We start from the raw sequence: 20238 nt of genomic DNA on the forward strand, positions 1-20238 counted from the left end.
GGTCAAACCTCTGACTCTGGAGATAACTTGGGGTGAGCCCATTTGGCTTGTCTGACAGGTCCCTCATTTCTTTTTTTTTTTTTTTTTTTAAAGATTTTTATTTATTTGTGCATACAGAACTGGGGTACAGGCCAGAGGCTCAGGGGCAGTGAGAGGCTTCACCAGAGACAGAGTGGGCAAAAGAACAGGCAGATGGTCAAAGTACACTGCTGAGGGGAGCAGCGGGCGGGTCAGGAGAGGTCTGCCACACCATGTGGTCACCTCCGGGGCTGGCGGGAATTGAACTCATGCGGAAGCGGCCTTAGATTCTCAGTGCTGTGTTTTAACCCGCTGCGCCACCAGGGAGGGCCAGGTCCCTCATTTCAATTCCCCTCATCAGTAGCAGGATCAGCATTTTGAGGAGAAGGAAAGTGGTTTCTTTTACTTGTCTCTGGATGAGGAGGCAGCCGACTAGAGCCTCTGTCCTGCTCAGTAGCAGAGAGCAGGATTCACATAGAGTCACAAGGACATGAGAGGGGGTGGGTGAGGTCAGCACATCCCTCCTCATAATTTGAGTATCTAGTAACTTGGCTGACATGAGATTGTTTATAAAGCTGTGTAACTGAAGCCTATATAAACCAATGTTTCTTCAATTAAAAAGCTTTAAACATTAACATTAAAAAAAAGTAGTAGCTCATATGTACAAGAGCCAGCTTCAGGGGAGAATTGGATTAGTGGCTCAAATCAGGTGAACAAAGTCTGTGTTTCTCCGTATTTTTCTTGGCTTAATTTTCATCCTTAGTCTCCACATGGTATCCAGCCCACTTCTTCTTGTGCCACACAGCTCTAGCTCCCCTCTGACAGCAAATAAGGTAGCACCAGAGACTGTACCACATTTTCCAGGGGACTGGGAAACACCTGATTTTCCATTGACTCCAGTTGGGTCATGGGTCCAACTTCTAACCTATGGCTGCTCAGCTGTGTCACCATTGGCATCTGGGCCCAGACTGTTCAGCGCTATGTAGGGCCGTCCTGTGCATTGTAGGATTTTTTTTTAAGGATTAATTTTCACTTATTTATGCATATAAGAACTGGGGTATAGGCCAGAGGTGTGGAGGAAAGGTGGTAAGAGGATTCACCAGAGACAGTGGGGAGCAGAACATGACGATCTACTGAAATACACACTACAGGGAGTAGTGGGTAAGAGGGAGTCAAACTCATGCTGCAGTGGCTGGGGATAGCTTGAGAGCACTGAAATATTAACCTCTGCGCCACCAGGGAGGCCCCATTGTAGGATGTGTAACAGCATCCCTCACCTCTGTAGATGCCAGCAGCAACCTCCTTTCTATGGGACAACCAAAATTATCTTAGAAATTGTTAGTTTCCCTTGAGAGGCAGAGATGGCCTTTGAGAACCCTGCTCTGACTACTAGTGGCAATGGCATATGGAATATGATGACTCTTGAAGCAATTAGTCTCCGCTCTGGGACTCTCTGAGGGTGAGTAAATTTAGGACATTCAAGTTTGTTGAAACAGGAATTCTGTGAAAACAACTAACAAATGTTCTCCCCACCTCCCTTCCTTTGGCAAACACTTTGAGGGATATAACCATTTCTTCTATTTTTGTCTCATTTAAAGACGTGTTTATTCATCTGGCCTAGGACATCTACTAGATGCCAAGTCCTGAACACGTTGTTGGGAGTAGAATAGTGAAGTATATAGGCCCACCCTCTGCCCTTTTTTTTCAGGCTAATTAGGGCTTGTATAGAGGGTGCCTTCTCTATTTTCTTGGATGTTACCATTCTAGTACATGCTTGACTGCTACTAACAACAAGCACCTGAAACTCCACCTTGGGGATTTCTCTGATGTGGGGAAGAAACAACTCTCAGCAAAAGAGAGGTGGATGCTAATTGGGAAAACATTTTCTCATACAAAACTAGTGATAAAGGATTGATCACAAAGATATACAAAGAACTGATGAAACTTAACAAAAATAAACAACCCCATCAGAAAATGGGCAGAAGAGCTAAAAAAGACACTTCTCTAAAAAGGAAATGCAGATGGCCAACAAACATGAAAAAATGTTCAACATCACTTGTAATAAGGGAGGTGCAAATTAAAACCATAATGAAGTACCACCTCACTCCAGTGAGAATGGCACATTTAAAACAACTAACAACAACAAATATTGTCAAGGATGTGGAGAAAAAGGAACTCTCCTGCACTGCTGGTAGGAATGCAAACCAGTACAACCACTATGGAAAACTGTTTGGAGGTTTCTCAAACTGCTAAAAATGGAGCTTCCCTATGACCCAGCAATTCCACTCCTAGGGATCTACCCAAAATACACAAGAAGACTGATTCAAAAAGACAACTGCACCCCCATGTTTACTGCTGCTTTATTTACAGTAGGAAAGTCGTGGAATCAACCCAAATGCCAAAAGTAAAAAGATGTGGTACATAAACACAATGGAATATTACTCAGCAACCAAAAAAGATAAACACATGACTTTTGCAGCAACATGGATGGAGCTGGAAGGGATCATGCTTATTGAAATAAGCCAGAAAGAAAAAGAAAAATACCGGATGGTTTCACTCATAGCTATTGTATACAGGACCAGGGGAGAAAATAATAATAATAATAATGAACAACTACATACCAGAGACATTGTACTGGGGTGGAGTAGGGAATGGGGTCAGAAATGGGAGGGGGGAATGCACTGGACTATGGTGATGGCACATGAGTGATTTGGTGGTGGGAAGCCCCTGGGGATTACAACTAAGATGGAAAAAGCACAAAATGATGTAAAAATACACTATTATATTATTAAATAAATAAATATTTTACTTACAAAAAAAAAGAGAAGTTGATGATAGTTGGTGCACAGAGCTCCAGCTTCCCTCTTGGTGGGGGCGGGGGGTAATGTGGAGGTGTGGTTCAGAGATCTGGAGGCTGCCCATTAAGATTGAGCTTCAGTTGCTCATAGCAGCAACTTATTCTTCCTTGTTGGATCTTTCTGGAATGTTCCTATTGAACATCATTCATTTGGAATGATTTTCCAAATTAATTCCTTATACTTGAATCACTGGCCCCAGAGAAGTCCATCCTGGCTGTGTACATGAATAAAACCTTGGAGGAATCAAAGCCAAATATCTGTTGGGGTACAAATAAGTTTGGGGATCTTTCTTCTTGAGTGCAATAAAAGAGAAGAAAGTAATTTTCCCTCCCACTTTGTCACTCAGCCTTAAAAGGCCTTTGAGACTCACATCTCACAGAGGGTGGCTGGGAAAAAATCACTTTTATACCTGAGGGAGATGAGTTTTTAGTAAGCATGAGATGCCTCTTTTACGGGGGATTTCTGTAATGTGTGGGAGACGGATATCAGGTTGGGTAATAGGAAGCCTGCACTGGTGGTAGGGAAGAATGGACCAGTGTGATTGGAAGATTCGTGTGCATGTGACTTCATTGGTATCCACAAGGTTTTGGGATATATATTTTTTAAATTTTATTTATTTTTAAAAAGATGTATTTATTTATGCATACAGAACTATGGTACAGGCCAGAGTTGTGGGAGGTGAGAGGATTCACTAGAGACAGAGTGGGGAGCAGAACAAGCAAATGGATAAAGTACACTGCTGAGGGGAGACAGAAGTCTGCTGTGCCATGTGGGTTACCTCCCTAGCTTGGGATTGAACATGTGTTGAGGTGGCTGCGGCCAGCTTTGTAGTGCTGCACTTTAACCTGTTGTGCCACAGGGAGGGCCTGGTTTTGGGATATTTGAATCCAGTGTTCCAGTTGACTTTGACACAACAACGGTGTGTGTTGTTTGCCACGTAGGAACAACCTCAGCGTTTTCCACTCCATTCTGATGTCAGGAGGACCTGGGTAAATTATATCCAAGTCTCCCTTATCCTCTGGCTTCCACAAGGGTTTGGCCCATGAGATATATGACGTGTTTTTATTTTCCTTGTGCCGTAGCTGTGGTGTGGGTCTCTCTACTACTCATCCTTACTAGGTAAGGATTAGGTAATTATTAGGTAATTATTCCCTCTCCTTGGTCCTCTGCCAAAGAGTACCACAGACGCTCCACCACCGTAATCCCTAATGCACAGCAGCGGCCCTTGCTACCGCCCCCTGCACTCCCCATCTCTACCTGGCATAGTTCTAATTTCCAGTTTCCCTCTTTCCTTGTCCCTTCCCTCTCTCTCCTTCCTCCCTTCTTCCTCACATCTTTTCCTACTATATCATCTATCTATCATCATTTTTTCTGTCTATTCAATCTTAGTGTTTTTTTTAAAGATTTTTTATTTATTCATACAGAACTGGGGTACAGGCCAGAGATGCGGAGGGTGAGAGGATTCACCAGAGACAGAGTAGGGAGCAGAACGGGCAGATCGACGAAGCACACTGCTGAAGGGAGCAGCGGGCGGGTCAGGAGAGGTCTGCTGTGCCATGTGGTCACCTCCGGGGCAGGTGGGGATCGAACTCATGCGGAAGTGGCTTAAGCTTCTTGGTGCTATGCTTTAACCCACTGCGCCACCAGGGAGGACCCTCGGTTTTTTTTTTTTTTTTTTAAGATTTATTTATGCATACAGAACTGGGGTACAGGCCAGAGGTGCAGGGGTGGTCTCACTCTGTCTCACCAGAGACAGTGGGGAGCAGAACAGGCAGATCAATAAAGTACACTGCTGAGGGGAGCAGTGGGCGGGTCAGGAGCTGTCTGCTGCACCATGTGGTCAGCTCCCTGGCTGGGGAGCTGCAGTGGCTGGTGACAGCTTGATAGTGTTGACTTTAAACCCTGTATCACCAGAGAGGCACCCTCTACTGTTTTACTTTAAACTTCTATGTCTTTGACTTTAAAACTATATCTCTGATAAAAGTATAGATGTTATCTATTGTCCTATTTAATGAAAAAGTTTAATCCATTTACATTAAAATGTTATATATACTATTTTACTATATGTTTATGTATGTTTACCATTTACTGCACCTGCCATTCTTTTTTCTAGGTATTTAAAAATATTTTAGTGATTACCCTAAGAATTTCAATTAACATTTTAATTTATTAAATGTAGAGTTTAACTACATTATGACTCTGTTTATTCTGCTCACTTTGACTTACATTGTTCTTTTTCTAGTTTCTTAAAGTGGAAGGTTATTAGTTTGAGATCTTTATTTCTCCTGTAATATTGGCGTTTACAGTTACAGAATTCCATTTAGTTTTCCACCATTTAATTTGCTAGTTTGTGAGAACATTAATTATATATAATTCCATTTATTCCTTCCTTTGGTATCCATCCATTCCATCAGTATATTTAGTCAGAAAATAGATAATGGTATATTTGTGATCATATAATTCTTGTTTTATGAAAATGTATTTAATTTTTACTTTTTTGCAGATGCCTTTCATTCCTAATTTTCACATTTCTTTTAAGTCAGATGTGGGAAAATGAGCTTGAAACAAAATATACATTTATATTGTCTTTTATGTGTTCTTACATAGTTAAGTTTATTGATCCTCTATTTTCTTGTAAATTTGAATTACTGTCTAGCATCCTCTTCTATCAACATAAAGAACTCTCTTCAACATTTTTTATAGGCAGGGGCCTCCCTAATGGCACAAGAGGGTAAAGTCTTGGCACAATCAAACTATCACCAACCACTGTTGCAGGAGTCTAATCCTGGACCAGGGAGCTACCCCACATGGCACAGCAGGCCTCTCAGGCCTGCTGCTCAGTCTGCCTGTTCTGCTCTGTATTTCAGTGGGTCCTCCTGTTTTGCTCCCCATTTTCTGGTGAATCCTCTACCCTGCCCCCAACTGTATCTCTGGCCTATAACCTCGCTCTTACATGCATAAATAAATAAAATAAATCTTTATAAAGTTTATTGTAAGATATATGTGCAATTGTAAAAACATCTAATTTTTTCATCTTAAGATGCCTTAATTTCTCCTTCTTTTTACAAGAATTTTTTTTTTGCAAGAGACAGGTTTGTTGGTTGACAGTGTTTTTTCTTGCTACACTTTGAATATGTAATATTGCTTACTAGCCACCATAGTTTAGGATGAAATATCAGCTATTAAAGTTACTTGGAATAGCCCTTACATGGTGAGTCCTTTCTCTCTTATGGCTTCAGTATTCTCTTTTTGTCTTTCTAATTTGACAGTTTGACAGCATATCTGGAATGGATATTTTTGTGTTTATTGTAACTGAAATTTGGTTAGCTTTAGGTGTGTAGATGAATATTTTTTTAATGCTATTTGGAACACTTTCAGCAACTTACTTTTTTATTTTTTAATATAATAGTTTATTTTTAAATTATTTTGTGCCTTTTCCCATTTAGTTGTAATCCCTGTGGGCTTCCCATCACCAAATTACCCAGGTGCCATCACCACAGTCCAGTGCACTTCCCATCCCCCACCCCCATTTTTGATCCCATTCCCCACTACACACCCGCAGAATGTCTCTGTATAGTTGTCCATTATTGTTATTATTATTTTCTTCTCTGGTCCTTTATACTCCTGCTATGAGTGAAACCATCTGGTATTTTTCCTTTTCTTTCTGGCATGATCCCTTCCAGATCCATCCATGTTTCAGCAAATTACTCTTAAGATAGTCTTTCTGTCTCCTCTCATCTCCTTCTGATACCCTCATTATTCTTACATGCTTAATGGCATTTTAGAGTTCTGGCACTCTGTTCATTTTTGATCACTCTATTTCTCAGACTATATAACCTCAATTGATTTCTCTTAAAGTTTGCTGGTTATTTCTTCCGCCATCCAATTTGTTGTGGAGTCCCTCTAATGAATTTTCATTTCAATTACTACACGTTTCAACACCAGAATTTGGTTCTTTTTTAATAATAATTTTATATCTTAGTTGATATTTATGTCTTTAATTAATATCCACATACTTTGCTTAGTTCTTTGAATACACTTAGAATAGCTGATGTTAAAGTACTCATCAATTTTTGTTGGTTACATTTTCCCCCTGTGTATGAAGGACTTCTTGTTCTCTTGGTATTTTTCTTGTTGAAAACTGGACAATTCAAATACCATATGTAGCAACTTTGAAAACCCCAATTTCTGAGGATTTGCTATTCTTGTTGCTGTCTGCTGTAGCTTTTAGTGTTTATTTGTTTAATGAATTTTCTGAACAGTTTCTGCAAAGTCTCTATTCTTTGTCATGTGTGTCCAAGAAATTTCTGCTCAGCTAGCTTTGTGGTCAGCTAATGATCAACGGGAGATTTCCTCAATGCTTGGGAATAACAAATCCCCCTGCTTGCTAAGGGGCCCTATGTGCTGGGGCTTCTTTTCATGCTCAGCTAAGCAGATGACAACTCTGCTTGAGAGTTTATAGGTAGAGCCTCAAGGTCAGCCAGAGGGCAGAACCTAGCGCGTTCTTGAGTCTTTTCCGATCACCTGCAGAGTCGTGGACTTGCATCAGCCCTCTGCATGTGTGAGCCCTTATCGGTTCCCAGAACTATGGTTGAGCTTTTGAAAGGCCCACTGACATTTCATCCCCCAGTTTTTTCTTTAGACTACTTTTTGTCTCAACTGTTCCCCACTGTCTCAGGCAGCCATGAAGACAAGATGTCTGCTTGTAGGTCAACACAGGACTCACAGGGAGGAGACTTTCTCTATGGGGTGGACCCTGAGTTAGGTCAAGTACATACACCCTTGCGAGTGGGGTCAGGTAGGACAGTAATGACAATTCTTTGGAATGAGGCTTTGAAAGTGTTCTAGTGTGCCTCCTTTTCCCTGGTGACTGCCGGGCTGCTCTTGGAATTTGGACTCTTGTTGTTCAAGGCTACCATGAAACAGGGGTGCGAGGGAATGGGACTAGAGGTGCTAAATGCCACAACATTGCTATCCTTATTGCTATTCAGTCATTTTCTTTAATAAATGCTCTCAGTAGCTGCAAGCATTTGGTTAAGCTGCAAGCATTTGGTGAACTTCCCGGCATTCTGAAAGTTGATTCTGACTACTTTTGCCAGTTTCCTATTACTTTTTGAAGGAGAGAATTTAGGGAGGTTATCCCTCTGACAGTTTTGCTGACAGAGCTCCTCACATTAATTGAATCTTGGTTGTTGGATTTACGGGTAGGAGTTCAGAGGAAATGAGTTGTCTAGAATGTAGATATGGGAATTGTTGGGTGGGAGTGGTATTTAACACCCTATGGTTCTCCTAGTCATGTAGGGAGAGAGAGGAAAACCAGGCCGAATTCTTGGGAAGCCCCAGTATTAGATTTGGAGAAAAAAATGGAGACCAGGAAGTTACCAGAGCTGAAGGTGAAAACCAGGCATAACAGGTGCAGTGTCTGCTTATTGCTTTGCTCTGAGCATTTCAGTTCACCTCAGCCAGTGCTGCCCCTTAGTCTGCGGACTTGCTGCGTCCACCAAACATGCGGTACTCACCGTATGGGTAGGTGGTCAGGAGCACTGGGGGGTTAGAGGTACCAGGATCAACCCTGAGCAAAGACCACCTGGCGTAGGTGTTATGCGCACCACAGCTCCCTCACCCCTCTGCTGTGAATGCTCTCTGCTGCCCTCCAAAGGTTCCCGGAATGACTTGCTTGGTAACACGTGCTTTGTCAACTGCATTTAATTTTGTTAACTGCCTTTAATTTTTGTTCTCTCTCTCTCTCTCTTTTTTAAAGATTTATTTATTTATGCATACAGAACTGGGGTATAGGCCAGAGGTGCGGGGGTGGTGAGAGGCTTCACCAGAGACAGAGTGGAGAGCAGAACAGGCCGATTGATGAAAGGGAGCAGCGGGGTGGGCCAGGAGCGGTCTGCCTGCCATGTGGTCACCTCCAGGGCAGGTGGGGATCGAACTCATGCGGAAGTGGCTTTAGCTTCTTAGAGCTGTGCTTTAACCCGCTGCGCCACCGGGGAGGGCCCAATTTTTGTTCTCATTTTCCCACCCCTTATTTTATTTTATTTTATAACCCCCTTCTAAATAAACTGACTTTCAGTGAGATCTGTGTCAATGTCTGCTTTCTGGGAGAACATAGACTATCACAGGTGTTTTTATTGGGCTGATATGAAAAGTCATGAAGCTGTACAGTCATATAATCTAACTCATGATACTAAATTACTCAGCGAGGGCTCTCATGATCATTGTAGCACTAATCCTAACACTTAAGATTTTGATACAATCTAAGTGATCACCAATGGATGACATGATAAAGAAAATGCTTATGGAGCCTTTGTTCACAATGGTGGGAGAGCAGACCTGTGTCGGATAGGATGCCTAAGTAGCAAGAAATGTCATGACCTTTCTCTAGACCTTTCCAGCCTCTGCCCAGACTGGCAGAGATCTCACAACTCTGAAACCCTCCAGTCCCTGCCCAGGCCAGTGAGACCCTGGAACCACATCAGGGAGAGTGGTAGAGGGGCTAGAGACCTTGTGAACCTCTGTGAGATCCCTACAATCCCCATGCAGAACTGCAGAGACTTGTGACCACCTACAGACTGGTGAAAGCCTTGTGACATTCTATGGAAACCCACCATCACCTGCCAAACCCACACAGACCTTGTGACTTCCTATAAGATCCCTATAGTCAGCTAGGACCTGCACAGGCTGAGTGAGCCAGAGTGGCCAGAGTTCTTACATCTCTTATGAGACCCTGCCAGGGGCTTACCAAGGTAGGTTAGAACCTTGATCAAGGAGGAGCCACACTCAGAGGAAACCCCACATGCAACCACTGTGTTTCAAAAGTAATTTATGGGCACAAGAAAAACACAACAAATGGCAACACGAGTCTCTAAATGAACAGTACAACACACACAGAAAAAAAAAATCTCCAAAGCCCTGTCATAGATATGGAAACTATGTTATCCCAACCAGATACAGAGTTTAGGAAAAAAGGACGCTCAGACAGGGGCCTCCCTGATGATGCAAGGAGTTAAAAAAGCAGCACTTGGAAGCTATCTGAAGCTACTTCATGAGTTCGATCCCCAGACAAGGAAGTGAGCCACATGGCAGAGCAGACCTCTCCTGTCTCGCTCACTACTCCCCTCAGCACTGTATGTCACTTAGCATGTGAAAATTCCTGCTCTGAGTTTACAATTTGTAACTGGTGTTTCAGCTAATCCATTGCTTAATTAGTATGTTGTTTTCCTATGAATAATTCTATTGTAGTACATATATCAGCATAATAATATTTTCATGTAGATTGTTGGAGCTTGGAGGATAGGGGAAAAGTTGAGGGACTTAGGGAGTAATTAATAATGGAATTGCTTTCTCTTTTGTCTTGTGATTTTTTTTGACAATAAACCCAAACAATATGATTTATTCATATAATTAAAATGGTTAAGATTTTCACCTATGTAGCATGAACAGATTTGATATACAAAATATTACACTTTACATTTATTGGCACATTTGTCAGTACATGAATTGACTAGGCCTGTTATTCAAGTTTAAATAAATATTAGTGATGTATTTTCTCAAATTTCTCATTAATTTCTAAATTTCCTTCAATTACCGTTTACTTATTGATAGATTATTTTCCTAAACATTATGTATCCCCTAAAGCATGAAGCTACTATTGTCCCTAGAGTTCATAAATTTTCTGAAGCACGGTCACCCAAGATATAGCTCTCCTGTAGGATCTACAGCGATGACATGTTACTAAAAAAATGAGCAGCTGTATCCTTCCGCTGTAACTGCCACCATTGCTGCTGGGTGCTCAGGCACTTACCAGATGCTTAGTCTGTCTTGTGATTTTTTAAAAGTGGAATTTAACTTTCTCCGTAGGTAATATTACTTCATCCTTCTTGAATGTCTTGCTTGTTTGTATTATATCAATTCCATACCATTGTTTAAGCCTTCATGAACTGTTCACTGCTTAAAAACAATAATAAACCAGGCCAGGCCCTCTCTGGTGGCACAGCGGGTTGAAGTGCTGCACTATGAAGCTGTCTGCAGCCACTACAGCATGAGTTCGATCCCCAGCCAGGAGGTAGCCCATGTGGCATGGCAGACCTCTGTATTTCAGTGGATCTGCCTATTCTGCTCCCCTCTCTGTTTCTGGTAAATCCTCTCACCCCTCCACACTCTGTCTTGTACCCCAGTTCTTGTGTGCCTAAATAAGTAAATCTTTAAAAAAATAAACTGGAACATATTATGTCATATACCAAAGCTAACTAAAAGGCGGATTAAAGACATGAGGGTAAGATGTGAAACCATAAAAATCCTGGAAGAAACATGGGTGGTAATATCGTCAACATCAGTCTTTGCGACAATTTTATTGATACTTAGACCAAAAGCAAAAATCATGATTTGGAGACAACCTAAGTGTCCACTAGTGAATGAAATAAATTTATATATAACATACGAATAAAAATCTTGATAAAATGCAGCACTATGAAGCTATCTGCAGCCACTATAACAGGAGTTTGATCCCCAGCCACAGAGGTGACCCACATGGCGCAGCAGACCTCTCCTGACCTGTCTGCTTCTTCCCTCAACAGTGTGTTTCAGTGGACCTGCCTGTTCTGCTCCCCACTCTGTCTCTGGTGAATTATGTCACCCCAACACCCCCAGCCTGTAGCCCAGTTCTTATATGCATGAATAAATGAATCTTTAAATAAATAAATGTTTTATATAGAAATAAAACAGCAGAGGCATCAGTTTGTGTGTGTGTGTATTATACTGGATATTATTCAGCAATAAGAAAGAAGGCATCTTCCCATTTGTAACAGCTTGGATGACACTTAATGGCATGAGCTTAGTTAAATAGGTTAAAGCAAGATAGATATTACATGATCTCATATATGGAATCTTATATAGATGCACATGGAATAAACAGATTACGGTGGTAGAAATGCAGGTTTCTGTTGTTGGGGTAGGGATGTGGGGAGTTGCTGCTCAAATGGGAAATCTTCCAGCTGAGTCAGCCCTGGGGATGGAATGAGTCACACCGTGATGACAGCAATAGTTGCCAGGAATGTAGACTTTAAGTGTTCTCACCACAAAAAGCAAGAAGTGCCAAAGCAGGTGGAGGGCTGAGCAAAAACTGCATGTCATGAACAAATACAATGTCAGATATTAAGTATATTTCAGTAAAGTTGGGGAAAATAAAATATAAATCTCGCAACTAGAAGAGAAGAGTTTAGAACTGAATTCTGAAGAACTCTAATTGTTAAGAGCTGTGAGAGGAGGAAAGTGAGAAATGTGGCCAGAGAGGTAGGAGAAAAAGCAGGGGTTCCTCTGAAACCCCAGAGGAGATCCTGGATAGCAGCGAACTCAGCGTCTGGGCTCAAATCCTGGAAGAGGCAATCAGATGGAGGCAGTTCCGGGGAGCTAACAAGCCAGGAAGACACACGCATAGGGAGACAAGCAAGGAGTTCAGGGCAAGAGATGCTGCATTTGACGGGCCTGCAGTGTTCAGGGAAGTCAGAGTTGTGTCTTTCAGGAGGAGTAGAAGTTTAGCAGAAGGTAAGAGGAGGTGGGATGAAAATCCTAAGGTTTGGAGTAGCAAGGCAATCTCAGAGAAAGATCAGAAATTTGGTGTGGTTGGAACTACAACTGATTTCTCTACTGTTGTTAATTTTGTAGAGGGACCTGTGCTGGTTTCCCTGGAGCAATGTCTGGATTTGAAAATAGAGAAGGTAGCGGGGCCAGAACATAAGGATCTTGAAGATGGGAGAGTTTAAGCTTTAAATTGAAGTTTAATGGGGTATGGGAGCCACGGAAGGTCCCTGAGTCCAGGAGGACAAAGCCAATCTTCTACTGTGGTGGCCAGAGCCAATATTTGACACAAAGCCGTGCATTTGTCAGGTATACATCATAATGATTTGGAATTACAGCAAAATGGTCCTCAGGGTAAGTACAGTTAACATCCCTCATCCCCATAGTTACAAAGTATTTTTCTAATAAGAACTTGTAAATGTGCTATTTTAGGAAACTTCAAAACTGTAAAGGAGCATTATTAACTACAGTCACCATGCTGGGCACTACACCCCAGACCTCTTCATTTTATAACGAGAAGTTTGCTATACCCATTTTAACTAGAAGTTTTCATTTACACTTAATGACCTGGAAGAGCTAAATATTTCAGGGACACAACTCTTTCCAGTGTGGCTTTGCCGACTGCAGATTTTAGCTAGACCGTGTTTGTGACACCCGGGACGCACACGTCTGCGGTGGCCACGTCCCGCCGCTTGCAGCCCTCCAGCGCCGTCCTCTCATTCTCCCCCGCACCCCACCAGCTCCACTCCGGGCGCGCATCCACCTGCCAGGAAAGGGCCCCTTTCAGACTAGCGCCCTGCTGGTCCCTGCCCGCCCGCTGCTCCCGGCCCTACATTTCTGAGGCGGAGTCTGACTTCTTGGTTTTCGAGTCTAAATCTTTCAGTGAGACGAGAGTGGTCTTAGCACGCCCACTCATTGGGCCGTTTGGTGTTTCTGCTGAGCTGAATATTCTTCTAGTGCTACTTGTGCTGCTTCAGGTTGACATCCTGAGGCCTGAAGTTCAAATCGGGCCCCTGCCTCTTTCCGAAAGAACATTTTATGGAAACGGACGCGGCTCTCACCCGGTCTGGGGCTGCTTTCCCACAGGCCAGCGGAGGGGGCAGCTGCCACACAGGTGGCGCCGCCCGCCCGCAGAGTCTGCAAGAGCCCGAGCTGCGCGCACAGACTCGCCTGGCCCCTGCGCTCCATCTACACGCATCCGGCGGCCTGTTCTCAGGTTCCCTTCATTCCTGAGCAAAGGACACCCCCACCGCACCCCCATTTTGCTCCCAAGTTCTTGATGGTCTGGCTCGTCTTTTCTTTATAAACAGAATAGCTCTGGGTTCATCGAGCCCGTTGTTCGCTGTCTTTGTTTTTGTTGTTTGGTGAAATTAAAATGTCACCAAAGTTCCCAGACATTTAAAGGATGGTTCTCACTTCCCTTGTTCCCTTGTTCCCTTGCCTGTAGGGTGTTGGCTTCCTGTGAGGGCCCCGGGCTTGCAGGTAACACAAAGTGCCACTAGGTGGCGCGTCAGTCAGTCCCACACACACCGCCCTCCAGCTCTCCCCACTACCTCAAAGCCCGCTTGTCTCTGACTTGATATTGGAGCAACTCAAAACGGAATCTATTCATAAGCCGGGGAAGATGACATTAGGACCATTTCCTGCGTGCAAACTCCCGTGTCCCAAATGTATGCAAAACACTCAAAATATTCCACTTTCACTGCCAGGCCAGTCAATTGATTATAAAATGATGACAACGATCACAACGATCACCAATCCAGGATTTCTACTGAAGTGCCATCGTTGGAATTACAGTAGCCAACAATTTCAGAGCTGCTTTCCAGATATACCACAGGGCCAGTGGGACCCTCCATACCTTGTGTTGAGGGGGAGGCAGAGCTGAGGGGGCATGAAATTATGTTAATCTATAGTCAGAAGTAAATGAACTTTGCACGTTGAGTTTACATTAATCTGTACACCAACATGGTCCTAAAAGACACTTTTAAATTTTGGGGTGTAGAGGGATGGGGAAGGCAAAATGCCTGGGCCTTTGGAGTCCTGATTTGGCCCTGGGTATAGGATTCCTAAAATGAAATCTTTTATTCCAGGCATCAGACCTTGCTTTCTGGGGTACTGGCACTGTAGGGGGCCCTGTAAATTCCTGGCACACACTCCCCTGGACCTTCTCAGTTCCTTGCTGACCTTCTGAGGGCTAGGCCCTGACTCCCTGCACTGGGGCAGGTGGCAAGTGCTGGGCGGTGAGCCCTGCCTGGTGGAAACTGTCAGCAGCCACTATGTGGGTTGGTGGCTGAACACCAGCCCCCTCACCGCTGCTCACATCCCCATGTGGGGCTCAGCTCTCCTTCCCTGGAGGCATTTCCATGGCAAGTCAACTCTGAGTTTCCATCTTCCTTCCCTCCCACACACACTACAGTTTTGGGGGATGAACAGGCAAAGTATTGGCTTGTCGGGAAATTTATGACATACTTTTTATTTGCAAAAATGCATCATGACTTTCAGCAGCCCAGTATTTGCTCTTGAATCCTTATCTCAAGATCTGTTTCTAGCAGAACTCAAATGAAAGTGTTCTTCCATCTCTCCCCACCCCAGACGTGGGAGCCAATGCTTGTCGGTGCTGGGGCTTTTCACCTGGGAGGTGTAAGTGTCCTCTGTATAACGTGTCCATTTGACCCAATCATGGATCATAACACCATTGCCATTGTCTTTGGATACCTGTAGCACATCCCATAATTATTCACTTTTTTTTTGTGGTGGGAATAATTAGCTGTAGTCTCTTAACAAGTCTGATGATTATAATATAGTTGTCTCTGTCTACTATTATTGCATCTTAGGTCTCATTTTCCTACTAGTTGAAAGTTTGTGCCCTTAACAACATCTCTCCCTCCCCCCAGACCACAGCACCTGAAACTGCCAGAGTTTGTAGGTGACTCTCTCACCTGTGAGCGTGACACCTGTAAGAGGGTGCTCAAACCAGCCTGCTCAAACCAGCTTCTGGGTTTTTTGGGCCCATCATAGACATACTTGTCAAACAGCACATGGCGGGGTACCCCCATCTTCCTTTATCCCTCACCCATCCCTCCTTGGGCACTCAGGATATTTTCACATCTGTGCTTTTCTTTCTGTTGAAGAAACACTTGGTAGCAGTGAAGTCAAGAAAGCAAGTGGCTTGTGGTTTCTGAATCTCTTTGGTAAAGCGGGCCCCTGCCTATGCATAGCCCACCCTCATTGCCCACCCCATCTCACCTGTCCTCTCCTCTCAGGTTCCTGAGGAGCAGCTGGGGAATGCCACCTGGCTGGGGCTCGCGTTCCTGCTGGAGTTTCTCCAAACTCCCAAACCTGAGGACCACCCATTTTCACTGTTCTTTGTGTCACTGGTCACGGTGGTGGAACCAGTCACCATCATCAGCATCATTCATGCAGATAAGGCCCTTCACAAGCCCATGTGCCACTTCCTGGCTGTGCTGTCCCTCTCTGAGAGCTGCTACACCTGGCCAGCATCCCTGATAACAGGGTTGTCTGCTGATAGAGAGCCAGGACATCTCCAAGCCCTGATGTGGGACTCGGAAGTTTTTGTTCCCGTGTCTGGGTTGCAGCCACTGCTCATCCTCACCCTGATGGGCGATGGTGGCCACGGTCATTGACACCAGCAGAAGCTTCTTCTCAGCCTATCGCAGAAGCCCCTGTGTGTGGAGACTTATTCTGGGATTTGCCCCTTCCTGATGCTCAGGTGCACCCAGAGCGCTAGCAAGGCCCTGTGCCTCTTCTTTCTGAGCATCCTGCTGGTGCTGTTTCCCTTCCTCCTCCTCTCCTCCTCTCCTGCGCCTTCATGGTGGTGGCCAACTGAGGGCCCCGCCATGGCCGCCACAAGTCCTTCTCCACCTGTGTGGCCCACCTCGCCGTGGCCGCTGTGCATTTTGACTGCATCTCCATGGTCTGCCTGTGGCCTGATTCCGGAGGAAACCTTGATAAGGACGGCCTGGTGGCCGTGTCCTACATGGTGGTGATGCCCAGCCCTCCGGTGTACACTCTGCACAGGGAGGAGCTACCCTCGTAGCTCTGAGCAGGACCCAGGGGCCACGCCCAGGGCTTTCAAATAGAAGCTACTTCCAGGCAGGGCAGCCTTTTCACCAGCCTGGGCCCCAACTGACTCTCGCCCTACCTGGAGTGCAGGAGCCAGTCCCATGGCCTTGAATAAAGTCATCTGGGCGAGGCATGAACAAATGTGGCCAAGACTCGGCATGCACTCCTCCCAGGCTGCCGGTTCTTTGGTAGGTTTTAGCTCCCTTGGGATGCAACGTGGCCTCATGCGTGTGGTCACCTGTTGAGGGCGCCACTGCCTAGCTGGGGGAGATGGGGTGTGTCAGAGAGCAAGATCTGGAATGGCTCCAGCATCCCTTCATTTTGGGGTCCTCAGAAGTTGTTTGTGTTTTGTTTGTCAGCAGCCCAAAGCTGCCTCTGTTAATGTTTCCTGTCAGAATCGCATGCCTAAATGCTTTTGAATAATTATCCACGAGATTATTTTTTTTCCCATCCTTTAATTATTGGGTGTATGATGGGAAGAAAAGAAAGAAGGAGGGGATTTAAAAAATATTGTAATAAAATATATGATGCGTCAAATTTGTCACGTTAACCACTTATATATGCCATTTGCCCTTGGGAGGTGAGGTCAGGCTGAAAACAATTAAGCAGTTGTTGTCGCTAAAGAAAATCCTTGCTGCCTTCCTTATGGGTAGGGGTTAAGTCTCAGGGCTATCACTGCTGCAACCCCAGTTTTTTTCTGGCCAGGGAACTAACCCATGTGGTTCAGCAGACCTCTCCTGCATGGCCTGCGACTCCCCTCAGCAGTGTGGTAGGTCTGCCTGGTCTGCTCCCCACTCAGTCTCTGGTGAAACCTCTCTCACTCACACAGTGAGACATCCCTGGCAGACATCCCAGTTTTTTTTTTTTTAAAGCTTTATTTATTTATTCATACAGAACTGGGGTACAGGCCAGAGATGTGGAGGGTGAGAAGATTCACCAGAGACAGAGCAGGGAGCAGAACAGGCAGATCAACGAAGTACACTGCTGAGGGGAGCAGTGGGCGGGTCAGGAGAGGTCTGCCAAGCCATGTGGTCACCTCCGGGGCAGGCGGGGATTGAACTCATGTGGAAGTGGCTTAAGCTTCTCAGTGCTGTGCTTTAACCCGCTGTGCCACAAGGCAGGGCCCATCCTAGTTTTTTTTTTTTTTTAAATGCAAAAACGAACAACAGCAACAACAAAAACTTTGTTAAAAAAATAAAGAAGACACTCTCCACACATAGCAGGGATTTGGAAGTTCAGAGTCTATGGTAAAATGGAAGTTCAGAGTGTCCAGGTAGATAACAACCCATGGCAAAGGGGTAGACTCCGTTATTTGTACGGATTGGGTTTGTCACAAGTTTACCAGGTCAAGAATTCCTATTAAAATGTTTCAGCCTTCAAGTCCAGAACATGAAAAATACATGGGGACCCACAGCATCCTCATAAACTGATAGTGTTATGAAATAAAAAGTACAAAAGATGTCCACATTGGGTAAAAGATATATAATAAGGATGCTTGGATCAGAAAAAGCACATATTGCTTGAGTTCATCAAAATGAACTTTGGTGAATGTAAAACTGAAAGCAGTTAAACATCCACTCAGAATCAAGCCTATGAAGTTGCCACATGAACTTCCGGCTGAGGAAGCCTCCAGGGCACAGGGGAGAGGTGGGATGGCCCCTGTAGGCAACTAAGTCCTACCGAACAGTTTCAGATCAAAAAACGGCAAATCATTTTTATTTAAAACTGGTGAGAAAGTGTTTTCATTAAAATATATTTTAAATAGTGAAAAAGAAAAGTGCCATATCATGGCAATAATTACACTCACAACTTTGTGCAACCATCATTGTTTCCAAAATATTTTTACTATCCCAATCTGGAACCCAACTGTCTACTCACTCAGCAGTGACGCCCTTGCACTGCCCCCACTGTCAGTCCCTGTCAGACTCTAAGCCACTTTTTGTCACTATGAATCGCCTCCTCTAGATATCTTCTAAAAGTGGAATGTTACAATTTTGTCCTAATGTTTCTGCCGCAATGCAATTCCCCTAGCATAATGTTTTGAAGGTGCATTGTGTTGTATGTACCAGAGCTTCCCTACTTTACAGGGGTCAATACTAGTCCATATGTTCACAGGGAAATAGCATGTTTTGATTATCCATCCATTCATCTGTTGACTGATAGTGGGTTATTTCTACATTTTGACTTGGGAATAGGCTGTTATAAACTTTCATATTTACATCTATATTTGAGTCCCTGTTTTCACTTTCTTGGTATATGTCCTCAAATGTAGAATTGTTAGACCTTAAGTATGTTTAAACTTTTGATAACTGCTCCCCACTCTGTCTCTGGTGAATCCTTTCCCTCCCAGACCTCAGGCCTGTACTCCAGTTCTTGTATGCATAAATAAACAGATCTTTTTTTTTTTAAGATTTATTTATTTATTCATACAGAACTGGGGTACAGGCCAGAGATGCGGAGGGTGAGAGGATTCACTAGGGACAGAGTGGGGAGCAGAACAGGCAGATCGACGAAGTACACTGCTGAGGGGAGCAGCAGGCAGGTCAGGAGGGGTCTGCCGCGCCATGTGGTCACCTCCGGGGTAGGCAGGGATCGAACTCATGCCGAAGTGGCTTTAGCTTATCAATGCTGTGCTTTAACCTGCTGCGCCACCAGGGAAGGCCAATAAACAAATCTTTTAAAAAAATAAAATAAACTTTAGATAAATCACCAAATTATTTTTCATAGGGTGTTCACCTTTCTCCATTCTATTTAGTAGTGTTTGAGGGTTCCAGTTCCTGTTTTTGTCAGTTCTTGTTATTTTCTGTTTATTAAATTTGTAGCCACCTTTGTAGATGTGAAATGGTATCTAATTGTAGCTCTGTTTAATTCAACAATGATGATAGATTGATGCCATTCAAAGTATCTTCTCTGACCACAGTGGAATGGAATAAGTCGTTAGTAAAAGGAAAACTGAATACTTCACAAACGTGCACAAATTATACAGTACAATCTTAAACAATGGGTGAAAGATGAATTACAAGTTAGACTAGAAAGTAATTTGAGACGAATGAAAATGAGTTAACTTGCTATGTAACAGAGGTCAGATGCTAAAATTGCCTTTACAGTTTATTTTACTGATACTTGTTATTGTCATCCATTGAGTGATACAGGAGGCCTTGAGGAAAAGTTGCAATTTGAGTAAGACAAGCAACTCAGGGTGTTTGAATGCCGAATTAGGAATTCTCATGGAAGAGGTTCTTCCAGAAGAAATTAATTGTCTAAAACAAAATCACTCACGAAGTTTCGATCTGGGCCCTCCTGGCTGGCCCAGCCCGATGAAGCACAGCATATGAAGCTCTCTGCAGCTACCACAGGAAGAGTTCCACCTCTCCTGTCTCGCCCACTGCTCCACTCAGTAGTATATTTCACCACATCTGCCTGTTCTGTTCCCCACTCTGTCTTTGGTGAATCCACTCACTCCTGCATTTCTGGTCTGTACTCCAGTTCTTGTATAAATAAAGAAATCTTAAAAAAAAAATAAATTAGCTCTATGCTTCAAGGTACTAGAAAATCAAAAGCAAGTTACAGGTTTATGATGGGGCTTCTACCATGATGTCCTAACAGAAACCATGGTTCTGCTTAATGACCGTACCTTCTGTTTGCCTCAACAGGCTCACCTGTCTCCAAACTACTCTGCTGTGTCAGACTAACCCAT

The sequence above is a fragment of the Condylura cristata genome, unplaced genomic scaffold (genome assembly GCF_000260355.1).
Source record: "Condylura cristata isolate star-nosed mole 26May11 unplaced genomic scaffold, ConCri1.0 scaffold00024, whole genome shotgun sequence".
Lineage (NCBI taxonomy): Eukaryota > Metazoa > Chordata > Mammalia > Eulipotyphla > Talpidae > Condylura > Condylura cristata.